The sequence below is a fragment of the Stegostoma tigrinum genome, unplaced genomic scaffold, assembly GCF_030684315.1.
Source record: "Stegostoma tigrinum isolate sSteTig4 unplaced genomic scaffold, sSteTig4.hap1 scaffold_546, whole genome shotgun sequence".
NCBI classification, from domain to species: Eukaryota; Metazoa; Chordata; class Chondrichthyes; order Orectolobiformes; family Stegostomatidae; genus Stegostoma; species Stegostoma tigrinum.
In genome coordinates, this window is record NW_026728479.1 from 3,418 (window position 1) to 18,600 (window position 15,183).

Here is a 15,183-nt window from a genome sequence, read left to right on the forward strand (position 1 = left end):
CTTAGTGTAATGTGGCGGCCAGAATTGAATGCAATACTCTGTGTGGTCTCAACAAAGTCTTGCAAAGCTGCAATGTGACATCCTGACTCTTGCACTGAGTTCCCCTATGAATAAAGGCAAGCATGCGATATGCCTTCTTGACCACCCTATCTACTTGTGTGGCTACTGTCAGGGAGTTATGGTCTAGGACCCAAGATCCCTGTGGACTTCACTGCTGTTTGGGGTCCTGCCATTAACTGTGTATCCCTTTCCTTAACACTTGGTCTCCTAAAATGCAACACCTCATGCCCACCCAGATTAAATTCCATCGGCCATTTCTCCGCTCGAGTTTGCAATTGGTCTGTATCTTGCTGTGTCCTTTGACAACCTTCCATGCTGCCCACAAGTCCATTGGTCCTTATATCATCTGCAAACTTACTAATCCCCCGTCTACATTTGCCACCAAGTCATTTACATATATCACAAACAGCAGAAGTCACATTGATGCGGAACACCACTCGTCACTGAGCTGCAGCCAGAAAAACAGCTTTCCACCACTGAGACGGCAAGAACTGTAGATGCTGTAATCAGAGTTAACCAAGTGTGGAGCTGGAGGAACGCAGCAGGTCAGGCAGCATCAGAGGAACAGGAAAGCTGACATTGTTGATGCTGCCTGGCCTGCTGTGTTCCTCCAGCCCTATACTGTGTTATCTTTGTTAGCCTTCCACCGCTACCGTCTGCCTTATATGGGCAGGCCAAGTCACCATGGATCTCATGGATCCTAATCTTCTGGATGAGCATACCCTGAGGAACCTTGTTGAAAACCTTCGTAAAATCCATGTATATGTTATCAACTGTTCTACCCGAATTGATCACCCTTGTCACCTCCGTGAAAACTTCAACTGACTTGGTAAGACATAACCTGCCCCGCATAATGCCATGCTGGCTGTCCCTTATTAGCCCATACTTTTGAGACATGAGACACTCAGCAGTCTGCAGTTTCCTGGAAAGTCCCTGTTTTCCTGCTTGAACAGAGGAACGACTTTGTCCACTCACCAGTCTCCGCAACCCCTCCAGTGCCTGACAAGGATATCAGATCCTATTGAAAGTAGTGTGTTGATGCATTTGTGGCATGATTGTGTTTTGTTTCAGCCCTAACATTGAAAGCAGTGTAAGAATGTCTTTGTGCAGCAGGTGAGGTGTGATGAGACTGAGCCTTCATACAATTGCAAGATGTTGAAAATTTGCCATTATTTATGAAAACAGTGATAAATTTCCATGATCAACATTTCTGTTACACTGCAATGATTATCCCATGGCGTGTAAAATCAGAAAGATACGATAAAATGAGACTGGGTCATATGCAGGGAGAATGTTTGCATTTCATGTCGATAGAAGTAGTGAAATATTTCCATGAATCTAAAAGTCACTTTTCCGTTCATTGAAGGACACAATCATCGCCTTGGAAGCTTCATCACGATACTACTTTGCATTTCTGAAGAGGGAAGAAGAAATCAACATGCAAATTCAATTCCATGGTTTTGGAAGTCCCATTGAGAACACGATTCATTTGCGCCAGCATAATGCTCTGACCGAGAAAGAATTGAAGGTGAGTTTGTAGTTTAGAAGATCGCAGCAATTTATGCATCAACTTCTTCATCGATAACGTTCCATTGCTTTCAAACTGCATTTTCCACTCTGCGAGATAATAACTGTTAGAACAAGCAACAATGTCGGTAGATGGTCTATGGGGAATGCAATGTTACAAAACCCGATCCATTCAACAACATATTTCAGATATGTCAACAAATTAAATATTCCAGCACAGGATAAAACAAGGAAGATGAGAGTGAGGAGGCAAGAGTTCTGATGACAAAAGAACAGAAATTTACCTTTATCCATTCGAGCAAAAAAGCAGGCACACAAATAAATAATCATCTAACAATGCACGTGTGCAACGGAGGCTACAGGGGGACTAAAAATGCCGATTTGTTGTTCTGCGTATTGCTGAAAGGGTGAGTGAAACAGATTCTGTGGTAAATTTGAAGAAATACGAATAATGCATCTCAGGATGTTCGAGAAAGAACATTTCTGGACTGAGGCAAATCGTGTTGCCCTTTTCAGGAGTTAAGAGGTTCATATTGAATTGAAACACTTCCTTGTGTGCTGAAAGCTTTAGTTTAGTTGCAGCTGGATCACAATTTCTGTTCCTGGTAGTATTTAGCAAACTGTTAAAAGTGAATGTCACTGCACAGAATTCCAAACATAACTCCAATCAGTACAGAAAATATCCAAGGGGTATGATGAGTTGTATCCTCTCATGTTGAACAATGCAGCTACAGATACAATGGAGGCACTGATGATAATCTTCCAAGAATCCTTAGATTGTGGAAAATTCTCAGAGGATTGAAAGATTGTGAACATAACACCATTATTACAAAGATACTTGGACAAAATAGTAAGCAAGTATTGCCAGTTTAGGTCAACCTGGGTAGATGTTCATGCCGGCAATGAAAGATGAAATAACAGGGTACTGAGTGTGCTATAACATCCTACAGAGTTAACATCCTTTCATAAAGGGAAATAATACTTGACAAACTTGCTACAGTGCTTTGAGAAGGAAACAAACATTACTGACGAAGGACCACCAGTTGATGTAGTACATTGAGATTTCAACAAAGCATTTGATAAGGTACAGCTCATAAGGTGTCTCAAAAGAAAAGAGCCCGTGTGTTCAAGGGTGGTATGTTCGGATGGACGGAGGACTGCATCGTAAATAGAAGTAGAATCGTAGTAGCAGCATGGTAACTTAGAAGTCATGTACGGCCACAGAGCGAGTGCTGCGGAGGCCGAACACCTCATGTTGACTGGGTTGATTTCGGAAATGGCAGAGGGGATTGCTATGCTTAGGAAAGTTGGGCTACATTCATTGGAGTTTATAAGATTGAAAAAAAACTTATTTTTTCGACATTTAAGATTCTTAAGAGGCTTGTTAGTGTATATCCGTAGAGATTACTCCCATTTGTGAAAGATTTTACGACCAGAGGCCACATTTTCAAATTGGTTGCCTATTAATTCAGGGAAGAATTACTTCTTTCAGGTTGTAGCAATTTATTGAACACTTCAACCAAGAGTTCAGGCAGACCCTCTAATAAGAGACACCTCCTCTGTATTAATTCTCTAGATTTGACAGAAGATCGGCCCTGTGAGAGGGTCAGTACTGAGGTATTGAAGCTTTGTCAGAAGGCGAATAATGAGTGCGGGCACTGAAGAAGTGCCTCATTGACAGGGGTTCAGTCCTGACCCCTGTGAGAGTTCATCATTGTCAGATGGTCAATACTGAGACAATGCTTCCTTGTAAAAGGATCAGCACTAAAGATCTGCCACACATTTTTAGTGTCAGTGTTGAGGAAATGCAGCAATATGAGAGGGTCCGAACTGTGGGAGTGCATTATTGTCAGAAGGGCAAGACTGAGGCAGCACCTCATTCCAAGGTGAGGCAATGCCATACAAATAGAAGGTCAGTCCTGAGATATTGCTACTGTGAGAGGGTCAGAAATAAAGGTGCCTCCTTGTCAGATGGTCAGAACTGAGGGATTGAAGCATTGTCAGAGCTTCAATACTGAGGCCTTGCTTCGTTGTCAAAGGGTCAAATCTGTGGGAGTGCGATATTGTCAGAGGATCAATGCTGAGGCAGTGCCTCAAAATAATGGTGTGTTTTTGATGACAGCATGCATCGAAGTGGTTCTTTTGTGATTCTATCAAGTGCAGTTAAAGGAATGCTTGCCAATTTTCTGAAAGATGAACATTTATTGAGGAAATAAAAGATGGAGAAAGAGTAATTAAAAAGAATAACAAGTAGAGAGTCAAAAAGAATAAGCCTCATGTTCTTGTGGCCGTGAGGGACCCCTCGATCAACGGCTGGCCTGGAGGCTGAGGTTGTTCCTGGCACCGTTCGCGGTCTCATTCCGAGATGACGTCCAGTGCCGAGGAACAAAATGCTCCCTCTGCTCCGGTGTAACAAACAACTTGGCAAAGAAAAAAACCAGTTACAGAAATAAAATTAACTGTAAAACAGGAATGCTGACAGGACTCATTCAAAGGAAACCATTTCTCAAATATCAAGAAATGTTACCCTTCAGCCCATCCTATTCATGGGGTTGGAACTGCTAGTACCACACGAATGCAGCATCACGACTGAGGCAATGCAGCACTGTGCGAGGGTCAGGATTAAGGGTCAGTTTTGAGGCAGTGCCTTGATGTTATGGAGTCAGAACATTATTGCCACATGTTCAATACAGACAGTGTGTTGACCCTCTGTCAATGCTTCAATGCCTCAGTGCCTACCCTCTGATAATGAATCACTCCAACAGTTCTGACCCTATCTTGCAAGACCTCAGTATGACCTTTCTGACCCTATTACAGTGGGCCACTGCTGCAGTATTGACCATCTGATAATGATGCAATACCTCAGTTCTGACCCTCTGACAGTTGTGCAACACCTCAGCCCGCACCCTTTCATCATTCGGCACTTCCTCAATTATGAGCCCTTTGTGAGTTAGTTGTGAGGCAAGACTTCATTGCTGCAGTGTCAGTGCTGAGAGCGGGCCTTTTTATTAGCTCATCAGTACCTAAGGTACTGGCTAATTGTCAGCAGGTCAGTTCTGAGGCAGCGTCTCTTTGCCCGAACCCTGACTCTAAACCCAGCCTCAGCCCTAAACCCATACAAACGCTCGCCTCAGGCTAACCCTCACCTCAGCATTAACCCTAACCCTAACCCTAACCCTATCCTCAGCGAAAACCCTCCCTACCCTCAGCCCTAATGCTGATCCTCAGGCCGAACATCTAGTCTCAGCCCTAAAGTGAGCCTCAGTCCTACCACTAGCTATGGCCTCAGCCCTAAAATGAACCGTAACACACAGCCCCAATTAACACTTAGCCTCAACCCCAACCCTCGCCTAAGCTCCAAGTCTAACCTCAGCCCTAACCTAACCCCCAATACTTGCCTGTCAGAGAGTTAGTACTGAGGAAGTGCTTTAGTTTCAGAGATTTAGTCCTGAGAATGCGCTTCGTTTTCAGAGTGACCATCTGAAACAGCGTCTCATTGAAATGGGGTCAGAATTGCTGGAATGCTACATGGAATGGTGACAGATTGTAGGACTGTCGGTGGGTCAGATCTGAGGTAGTGCATCAACGGTGGATGGTCAGTTTTGAGGGAGTTCAGAGGATCAACGAAGAGGGAATGCCTCAATGCAATGGCGACAGAACTGAGAGAGGGCCACAGAATTAGAGATATGCCACATGATTGGAGATGGTAGGAAGTGCCTCATTGTCAGCAGGTCCGTTTTGTGGCCGGTCGCCATAGCTGGAGAGTCAGTTCTGAGGCAGTGCGTCTTTGTCAGAGGGTCTGGACTGAAGCAGTGCCTCATTATTCGAGAGGGTTTGGTGTGAGGCAGTATCTGATTGGTGCAAGGTCAGCCCTAAGGGAGTGCCTGTTTGTCAGAGGGTCAGTACTGAGTTAGCGACTCATTGTGAGGAGTTCAGAATTGAGGGACTGCCACGTGATGAGAGGGTCAAAACGGAGGTAGTGTGGCTGTATCTGACAGTCCGAAGGGAGTGCCATTGTTAGAAGGTCAGTTCTGAGAAACTGCCTCCGTGTAATGGCATCAGCATTGAAGCTAACCACGTGACGAGCCGATAAAAACTAAGTTATTGCAGGAGCATCAGAGGGCCAGATCTGTAGGAGTGCATTATTTTCAGAGGTGAATACTGAGGCACAGCCTTAGTGTAAGGGGGTCAAAATTAAGGGAGTGCCACACAATTACAGGTCAGTACGGAAGTATTACAGCACTGTGTGCGGCGCAGAATCGATGGAGTGCATCATTGTTATACAGCCACAAGTGAGGCAGCGCCTCATTGTAATGGATCAGAATAGGGTCAGTACTGAGAGTCAGTACAGAGGTAGTGCAGAACTGTGGAGGTGTCAGAACTGAGGGAGAGCACCATTGTCAGCTGGTCAAAAGTGCGCCATTGTCGTAAGATCAGAACTGAGGGTGTGCTGCACAATGAGAGGGTCAATATAGAGGAAGTGACTCTTTGTCAGTGTTAATACTGAAGTATGACCTCATGTTGAGGGGATCAGGCTTCAGAGAATGCACTGTTGTCAGAGGGTCGGCACTGCAGCAGGGCTATGTTGTAAGGGGGTCAGAATTGAAGGAGTGCCACCCATTTTAGAAGGTCAGTACAGAGGTAATGTAGCACTGTCAGAGGTAAGTCCTGATGGAGTGCCTCATTGTCATTGGATCAGTTTTCAGGCAGTACCTCTTTGGCAGAGCGTCAGTACTGACGCAGTGCCTGATTGTAATGGGATCAGAATTCAAGGAGTGCCACTGCCTCACTGAGGTACTGCAGCTCTATCAGAGGGTCAGTGGCCTATTGTCAGAGGGTCTGTTTGAGCCAGTGCCTACTTGGCAGAGTGTCAGCAATTAGGGAGTTTGCCTTTATCAGAGGGTCAGAACTAGAGAGTGCATTTGTAGCAGAGTGTCAATACTCAGCCTTGTCCGCCCAAGTCTAACACCAGCACCTCCACATCATCCGCCCACCCTGAGGACTGACCCTCCACCAATGAGCTACTGCCTCACACTGGACTGACCAACAATGAGACACTGTCCCTCCAGACCCCCTGACAAAGAAGCAGTGCCTCAGTACTGACTGTCAGGCAAGGAAGGCTCTCTGTCAGTCCTGACCCTCTCACAAGGAGACACTGCCTCAGATCATGACCCTCTGACAATAATGCACGCCCACAGTTCTGATTCTATGACGCTGTTGCAGTACCTCAGTACTGAGTCTCTGTTAGTGTGGCACTGCTTCAATTCTGACCCTTCTATAATGAGACACTGCCTCAGTATCGACAGTCTGACAATAGTTCACTCCCACTATTCTGATGCTCTGACAGTGCTGCTATACCTCAGTACTCACTAATTAACAATGAGGGTTAGCGTGAGAGGGTGGCGAGGGTTAGGGTTTGGGTTAGGACCAAGGCTAGGGGTTAGGTGTGAGGATTGGACGAGGTTTTGGATGAGGGTAGAGTTAGGGTGAGGGATGAGACTTGTGTTAGGGTTACTAATGAGGTTAAGTTTGGAGTTCGGGGTAGAGGTTTTGGGTTAAGGCTGAGGTTAGGCTTCGGGCTGAGTCTATGGTTAGGGTTAGAGCTCAGACCACATTTAGGTTTGGGGCTGAGGCTTCTGCTTAGGTTGAGGGTGAGTGTTAGGCCTGAGGCTAGGCTTAGGCCTGAAGCCGCGGTTAGGTTTGGGGTTGGACTGATTAGACCCACTCTGACCCATTACAATGAGGTACTACCACGGAACTGACTCTCTGTCGATAAAGAACATGAGATGCTGTCAGCTTGTCCAATCAGAAGTCCAATATTAAGGAAATAGTGCACTGTTGGAGGGTTGATAAATATAATATAATATAAAGGGAGTGCTGCACTGTCAGAGGGTTGATGACGTGGGAGTGCTGAAATAGCGCAGAATCAGACCTGAGAGAGTGCTGCACGTTCAGAGAGTTAGTACTGAGGGAGTGCGATAATGTCAGAGGATTGATATCAAGAGGCACCGCCGAAGGATCAGTAGCGCAGTACTGTCCGAAGGCCAATATTGAGAGAGTTCTGCTGCGTCGGTGGGGGTCAATATTACAGAATTGCGACACTATCAGTGTATGGATGTCAGACGGTCAGTTCTGAGGGAGGGCTACGCTGTTGGAGGGTCAATATTGAGTGTGTGTGCGACACTCAGATGATCACTTTGTTGGAGTTCGGCACTGTAACGGAGTGCCACACCGGCAGCGGGTTAATATTAAGGGAGTGCTGCACTGTCAGAGGGTTAAAGATGAGGGAGGGCTTCTCTTTGTGGGGGTGGGTATGAAAGAGAACCTCCCGTTCGGGGATCAATATTAATGTTGTAGAGTCAGTAGAGAGGCAGTGCTGCACTGTGGAGGGTCAATAAGAAGCATGTAGCTCCACTGGCAAGGTGCCAATGATGACAGAATGCTGCACTGCCAGAGGATCAGCAGTGAGGGAAAACTGTATTGTCAGAGTGTCTTCGTCAAGAAAGTGCCACTCTGTCGGAAGGCCAATATTAGGGGAGTGCTGCACTGTCACAGGATCAATATTAGGGGTGTGCTGCACTAACAGAGGGTCAGTGTTGATTGAATGCTTGACTGTTGCAGAGCCAGGACTGAGGGAATCCTGCATCGTTACGGTGTCATCATTGAGGGAGTGCTGCACTGTTAAGGGCCGATAGTAAGGGAGTGTGACACTGTCAGAGTGTCATTACCAAAGGTGGGCTACAGTATCAGAGGGTGAGTAATGAGGGAATGCTGCGCTGTCGGAGGGTCAGCACTGAGGTGGGCTGTACTGTCAGATCGTCAATGTAAATAATAATGTCAGGGGAGTGCTGCATTGTGAGTTGGTCCATATTAAGGGAACGCTGAAACTGTCAGTGATGCTCAGGGTGTGCAACACTGTCAGAGGGAGTGATGTATTCTGAGTGTCAGCACGGAGGCTGACCTTCACTGTAATTGTGTCAGAATTAAAAGACCGGTCAGAGGATATAAACTGAGGCATTTCAGAGCCATCAGAAGGTCGAAACTGAGGTGTTTCAGATCAGTTTGAGGGTGCCTCATTTTAATGTGGTCAGACTTGAGCAAGTGCTTCATTGTCAGAGGCTCAGAACCAAGTGAGTGCCTCGTTATCAGACACTGTCCTAAAGAGGGCCTTGTTGTTCGTGGCTGTGTTGTAAGGCAATTCCTCATTGCTGCAGGATCAGCCTTGAGAGTGTGCCAGTCTGGAAGGAGTGCCTAAAAACTGAGGGAGTGCGACACAATTAGAGATTCAGCGCTGAGTAAGTGCCTCATTGTCACAGAGTTAGTTCTGAGGCAGGGTCACATTGCCTTAGGGTCAATTCTGAGGGTGTATTAGGAGCAGACTGTAAATACTGAGTCAGTAGCTCAGTGCATTGGATTCAGAGTTGATGGAGTACAAGATGATTAGAAGTTCAGTCCTGAAGTATTGCAGCTCTGTCAGAGGGTCAGAACTGAGGGGGCAGTGCTTTACTGTCAGCGGATCAGTTCTGAGGCAGTACCTCATTGCTGGAGGGTCAGATGTGGACGAGTGTCACATTGTCAGAAGGCCAGTTCTGAATAAGTGACTTTTTGTCAGAAGGCCAATACTCAGTCAGTGGCTCATTTTGAGCAGATCAGAATTGAGGGTTTGCAACACTTTTCGAGATTCAGTCTGGAGACATTACTGCTACACGCTGAATTGAGGGAGTGCTGCAAGATTGGAGGGTGAAAATAAACCTGAAAACAGTGACCCCTTTCAATAACCTGTAAAACACAGGGATGACTGTAAATAACCCCTAAAACGCAGAGGCCTTTGTAGGAGTGCCTCAGTGTAATGTTTTCAGAATTGAGGGAGTGCCACGTGATTACAGATTCACTGCTGATGGAGTAGCTCATTGTCACAGGGTCAGTTCTGAGGCAGGGCTGCTTTGCTGGAGGGTCACTTCTGAGTGAGTGTATTAGTATCAGCCCCATGTTGTAGGGACTGTACTTTTCCAGGAAGACAGTTAGAATAATATTTAATTATAAACTAATCTGAAATACTGTTTGACTTGTTAAGGTTACAATACATCCTGAGTCACCTACAGAATACGCACTTGCTCTCCCTGTCTCTCTCGGTAAGCAAAGGTAGTTTCTTTCAGACTACTGTCAGAAATAAAGTGCTGCGCTGCTGGTCAGTATTGAAGGAATGCTCCATTGTTGGAGGATCAGTACTGAGGGAGTGCTGGACTGTCACAGGGCCAAGATTATGGGTGTGCTGTGCTTTCAGAAGGTCACAAGCAAACAAGCACTGCCATACATAAAAAACAAAAGAACTGCGGATATGGTGTAAGTCGGGAACAAAAAGAAAGTTGCCGGAAAATCTCAGCAGGCCTGGCAGCATCTGTGCAGGAGAAAACAGATTCAACGTTTCGAGTCCATTGACCCTTCCTCAGAACTGGGGATCTTCCTCAGAACAGTCCTGAGGAAGGGTCACTGGACCCGAAATGTTAGCTCTGTTTTTGCCTCCACAGATGCTGCCAGACCTGCTGAGCTTTTCCAGCACTGCCAGACAACTGACGCTCTGATTGTGAAACACTCCCTCAGTACTGACCCTCCAACACTGCGTACTCTCTGATGACTGATTCTCTGACGGTGCATCTCTGCCACAGTATTAACCCTCCGTCATACTGGTGTTCTCTCAGCAATAACACTCTGAGAATGCCATGCTCCCTTACCATTGACATTCTGGCCGTGGGACACCACTTCAAATTTAACCCTTCAGCAGTGCAGCACACACTCATCATTGCCTCTCTGATATTGCAGTGCTGCCTTCATACTGACCCTTTCACAGTGCAGGACACAGTAATATTGAACATCTTAAAGTGCCGCTCTCCCTCAGTGCTGACCCCCCTCTCATTTCTGACCCATTCAGTGTAGCATACCCTTTATTCTGAACCCCTCAGTGCAGCACTCCCTCAACGCTGACCTGCTTCAGTGCTGACCCCCTTCAGTCCTGATCCCCCTCAGAACAGCACTCCCGCAGTGCTGACCCCACACTGTGCTGCACTCCCTCAGAGCTCACCCACTTATCCCTGACGACCCCCTCAGTGCATCACTCCCTGATCACCTGGTCGTGCATCACTCCCTTTCTCCGACCCCTCGGACGGTGCAGCACTGCGTCAGCGCTGACCCGCCAACAAGATAATGTCAGAGAGATGTTCTCCCATCACATTGACCCTCTGAGACTGGAACATTTACTAATGTTGGCCCTCTCACAGGGAAGCTCTCCGTTTAGTCCCTCTGACAGGCCGCATGCCTTTTATTACAGGTCTTTTCACAACGCACTGCCCCGTCATCATCGATTCTCTGACAGTGCAGCCCTCTGTTAATATTGAATTTGTGACAGTGCACAACTCCATTAATATTTGCCCTCTGATAGTGCAGCCCTTCCTCAGTCCTGACTCTCTGACAATGCAGCAGTCCCCTAATTACTGTCAGAGGGTCGATACTGAGAGAATGCTGCACTGTCAGAGTCAGCTGCCCGCAGTCCTATCAGACATTCAGTATTGAAGGTCTGGGAGAGGGTGAGTGTCAGTGAATTCTGCACTGCAACAGGGCCAACAGTGGTGTCCCATGGCCAGAGTGTCCATGGTAAGGAAGAACTGCAATGTCAATGTAACAGGGCCGGGACTGAGGTCAGAATTGAGACAGTACTGCAGGATTAGAGAGTCAGTGTTGTGGCTGAGGAGCACTCTGAGGTTCAGTACTGAGGGAAAGCTTCATGATCAGTGGGTCAGTTCTAAAGCTGTGCTACTTTGTCAGAGGGCCATACTAATGCAGTGCCTCATTGTAATGGGATAAGAATTGAGGGAATGTCGCACATGCATCACTAGCTCATCATTGACTGTCTAACAGTGCAGCACACTCTTAGTATTGACCTTCCAACAGTGTCGAGCAGTGTGACACATTGAGTATTAAGAGAGTACTGCACTGTCAGAGGGTCAATGATGGGAGAGTGCTGTGCTGTTGGAAGGTGTGTACTGAAAGGCCCTCTGGCAGGGCGGCTCCCTATGTTAAGGCAGTACAGCATTGTGAGAGGGTCGATATTAAGTGCATGCTCCTGTCTCAGACGGTCAATTTGATGGGACAACATGCCTCTGAAACTAACTTGTTGGAGTGCTGCACCGCCTGAGGGTTCGTCTGAAGGGAGTGATGCCCTGTCAGATGATGAGCTTTCCCTCATCTTTAACCGTCTGACAGTGCAGCCCTCCCTTTATATCAACCCTCCAACAGTGCAGTGTTTCCTTAATATTGGACCTCTGATTGTGTGATACTCCCTCAGTGCGAAACTCTGACAATACAGCACTCTCTCTGAAATAACTCTCTGATTAAGCACTTCCTCTGTGCTAACCCTCTGAAAATGGAGCTTCCTCTCATTACTGACCCTTTGCAGTGCCGCACTGCCTCAGTACTCACTCACCACAAGTGCAGCACTCCATTAAGAGTGATCCTGTGACAGTGTGGCACTCCCGTAATATTGGTCCACTGACTGTGTGGCACTCCCTTAATACTGACCTGCTCGCGGTGCATCACTGCTCTAATATCAAACCTGCAGCTGTCTTAGAGGGTCTGTCCTGAGCAAGTGCCCCATCGTCAGCATGTCAATTCTGAGGCAGTGCCTCTATATCAGTGAGTCAACATTGAGGTAGCTCCTGACGGTCAGAATTACGGGAGTGCCTCATATTTAGAGGGTCATTAACTGAGGGACAGCCTCATGATCAGCGGGTCAGTCTTTACGGACTGCCTTATAGCCAGTGTGTCAGTTCTGAGGCAGTGCCCTCAATGTAACAGATTTAGAAATGGGGTAGGGGGCACATGATTAGAAGGTCAGTAGTAAGCTATTGGAACTTTGTCAGAGGGTCAGTACTCAGCGAGTGCCTCATTGACATCGGGTCCATACAGAGGGTTTGCACTGAGGGAATGCTTCCTTGTCAGAGATTCAGAAGTGAGAAAGTGCCTCATTGTCAGAGGCTCATTCCTGAGGCAGTGCCTCATTGTCAGAGTGACATAATCAGATAGCACTCCCTCAATTCTAAACCTTAATACTGACCCTCTGACAATGAAGCACTGCCTCAGGACTGACCCGATGATAATGAAGTGTTCCTCAGGATTGAACCATTGACGATGTGACTCTCCATTCGTGTTGACCTTCTGATAATGGGGTTCTCCTGAAGTACTGACCCTCTGACGGTTGTGCACTGCCTCAGTACTGACCCTCTAAATATCTGCCACTCCGTCAATTCTGACCTCCTTACGATGAGGCATTACCTCAATACTGACTGGGGTGCAGGTCTCTGGCACAGAGTCTGTCGCTCTTGCAACGAAGGGAAGGGGGTATAGGAGGAGAGTGTTAGTCATTGGGGACTGAATAGTTAGAGGGACAGATAGAAGGCTTGTTTGGAACCGAAGAGACTCACGATTGGTGCGTTGCCTCCAGGTGCTAGGGTCCGTGTTATCTCGGATAGTGTCTTTGGGGTCCTGAAGGGAGAGGGTGACCAGCCCCAAGCCATGGTCCACATAGGTACCAACGACATAGGTACCAACGACATAGGTACCAACGACATAGGTAGAAAGAGGGATAGGGATGTCAGGCAAGATTTCAGGGAGCTCCGCTGGAAGCTGAGAGCTCAAACAAACGGAGTGGTTATCTCTGGTTTGTTACCCGTGCCAAGTGATAGCGAGGCAAAGAACAGGGAGAGATTTCAGCTGAACACGTGGCTGCAGGGATGCTGCAGGTGGGAGGGCTTCAGGTACATGGACAATTGGGGCTCATTCTGGGGAAGGTGGGACCTGTACAAACAGGACGGTCTCCACTTGAACCAGAGGGGCACTAATATCCTGGGCGGGAAATTTGCTAGTGCTGTTCGGGTGGATTTAAACTAGCTTAGCAAGGGGATGGGAAACTGTGGTGTAGTTTCAGTACACAGGAGAAAGAGAATAGAGAGGACATGGACAGGATCTCAGTGTCACAGGAGTGTGCTGGCAAACAGCAAGCTGAATTGAAGTGTGTCTACTTGACTGCCAGGAGTATCCGGAATAAGCGAGGTGAGCTTGCAGCATGGATAGGTACCTGGGGCTTCGATGTTGTGGCCATTACGGAGACATGGATAGAGCAGGGTCAGGAATGGATGTTGCAGGTTCCAGGGTTCAGATCTTTGAGTAAGATCAGGTAAGGTGGGAAAAGAGGGGGAGGTGTGGCTTTGTTTGTCGAGGACAGTATAACGGAGGCTGAAAAAACTTTTGAGGAGGACTGGTCTACTGAGGTGGTATGGGCTGATGTCAGAAACAGGAGAGGAGAGGCCACGCTGCTGGGAGTTTTTTCATAGGCCTCTGCAAAGTTCCAGGGATCTGAAGGAGAGGATTGGCAAAACGATTCTGGGCAGGAGTGAAAGGAACAGGGTGGTCATTATGGGAGACTTTAACTTCCTAAACATTGACTGGAAATGCTGTAACCCTCGTACGTCGGATGGATGAGTTTTCGTCCAATGCACGCAGGAGCGTTTCCCGACACGGTACGTCGAAGGGCCGACAAGAGGGGAGGCCACACTGGATCTGGTACTTGACAGTGAACCAGGCCAGGTGTTTGATTTAGTGGTAGATGAGCACTTTGGAGAGAGTGACCATAATTCGGTTACGTTTAGTTTAGCGATGGAGTGGGAGAGGAACATGCCACAGGGCAAGACTTACAGATGGGGGAAGGCAATTATAATTGGGCAAGGCTTAGGAGGCAAAGAATGGGGTAGGAAAATGCAGGGGATGGGGACAATCGAAATGGGGAGCTGGTTTAAGTAACAGATATTGCGTGTCCTTGATAGGTACGTCCCTGTCAGGCAGGGGTCAGTGATAAGGTAGGGGAACCGTGGTTTACGAAAGAAATTGTATCTCGTGTTAAGCAGAAGAGCGAGGTTTATGTGATGTTGAGATGAGATGGATCAGTTGATGCGATGGAGAATTACAGATGAGCAAGAAAGGATTTAAAGAGAGAGTTAAGAAGAGCACGGAGGGGTCCTGAGCAGTCATTCGCAGGTAGAATAGAGGAGAACCGTAAAGTTTTCTCAAGGTATGTGAGGAATATAAGGATGACTGGGGTAGGAATAGGGCCAATCAAAGACAGAAGTGGGAAGTTGTGTGTGGACCGGGTAGAGATCGGAGAGGTGCTAAATGAATATTTCTCATCTGTTTTCACTGAGGAAGAGGAGAATATCATCGAGGAGACGACTGAGATACGTGCTATTAGACTTGAAAGGATTCAGGTTAGTAAGGAGGAGATGTTATCAATTCTAGAAGGTGTGAAGCTCGATAAATCCCCTGGGCCTGAGAGGATTTTTCCGAGAATTCTCTGGAAAGCTCGGGAGGAGGTGGCGGAGCCCTTGGCTTTGATCTTTGAGTCCTCATTGTCTGCAGGTTTAACACCAGAGGACTGGAGGATTGCAAATGTTGTGCCCTTGTTCAAGAAGGGCAGTAGAAATGAGCCAGGCAATTACAGCCAGTGAGCCTTACGTCTGTTGCAGGAAAAGTTTTGGAAAGGGTTATAAGAGA

General features: G+C 47.2%; 1 protein-coding gene across 1 annotated transcript in view; it reads left to right on the plus strand.

Moving 5' to 3' along the window:
* The first annotated feature begins 1,454 nt into the window (after positions 1-1,454).
* LOC132208855 (utrophin-like) overlaps positions 1,455-15,183 on the plus strand; it is a 31,746-nt gene continuing 18,017 nt past the window's right edge. The window contains exon 1 of the mRNA XM_059644162.1: positions 1,455-1,588. The gene's annotated coding sequence lies outside the window, so the exon portion shown is untranslated. The remainder of the gene's footprint in view (positions 1,589-15,183) is intronic.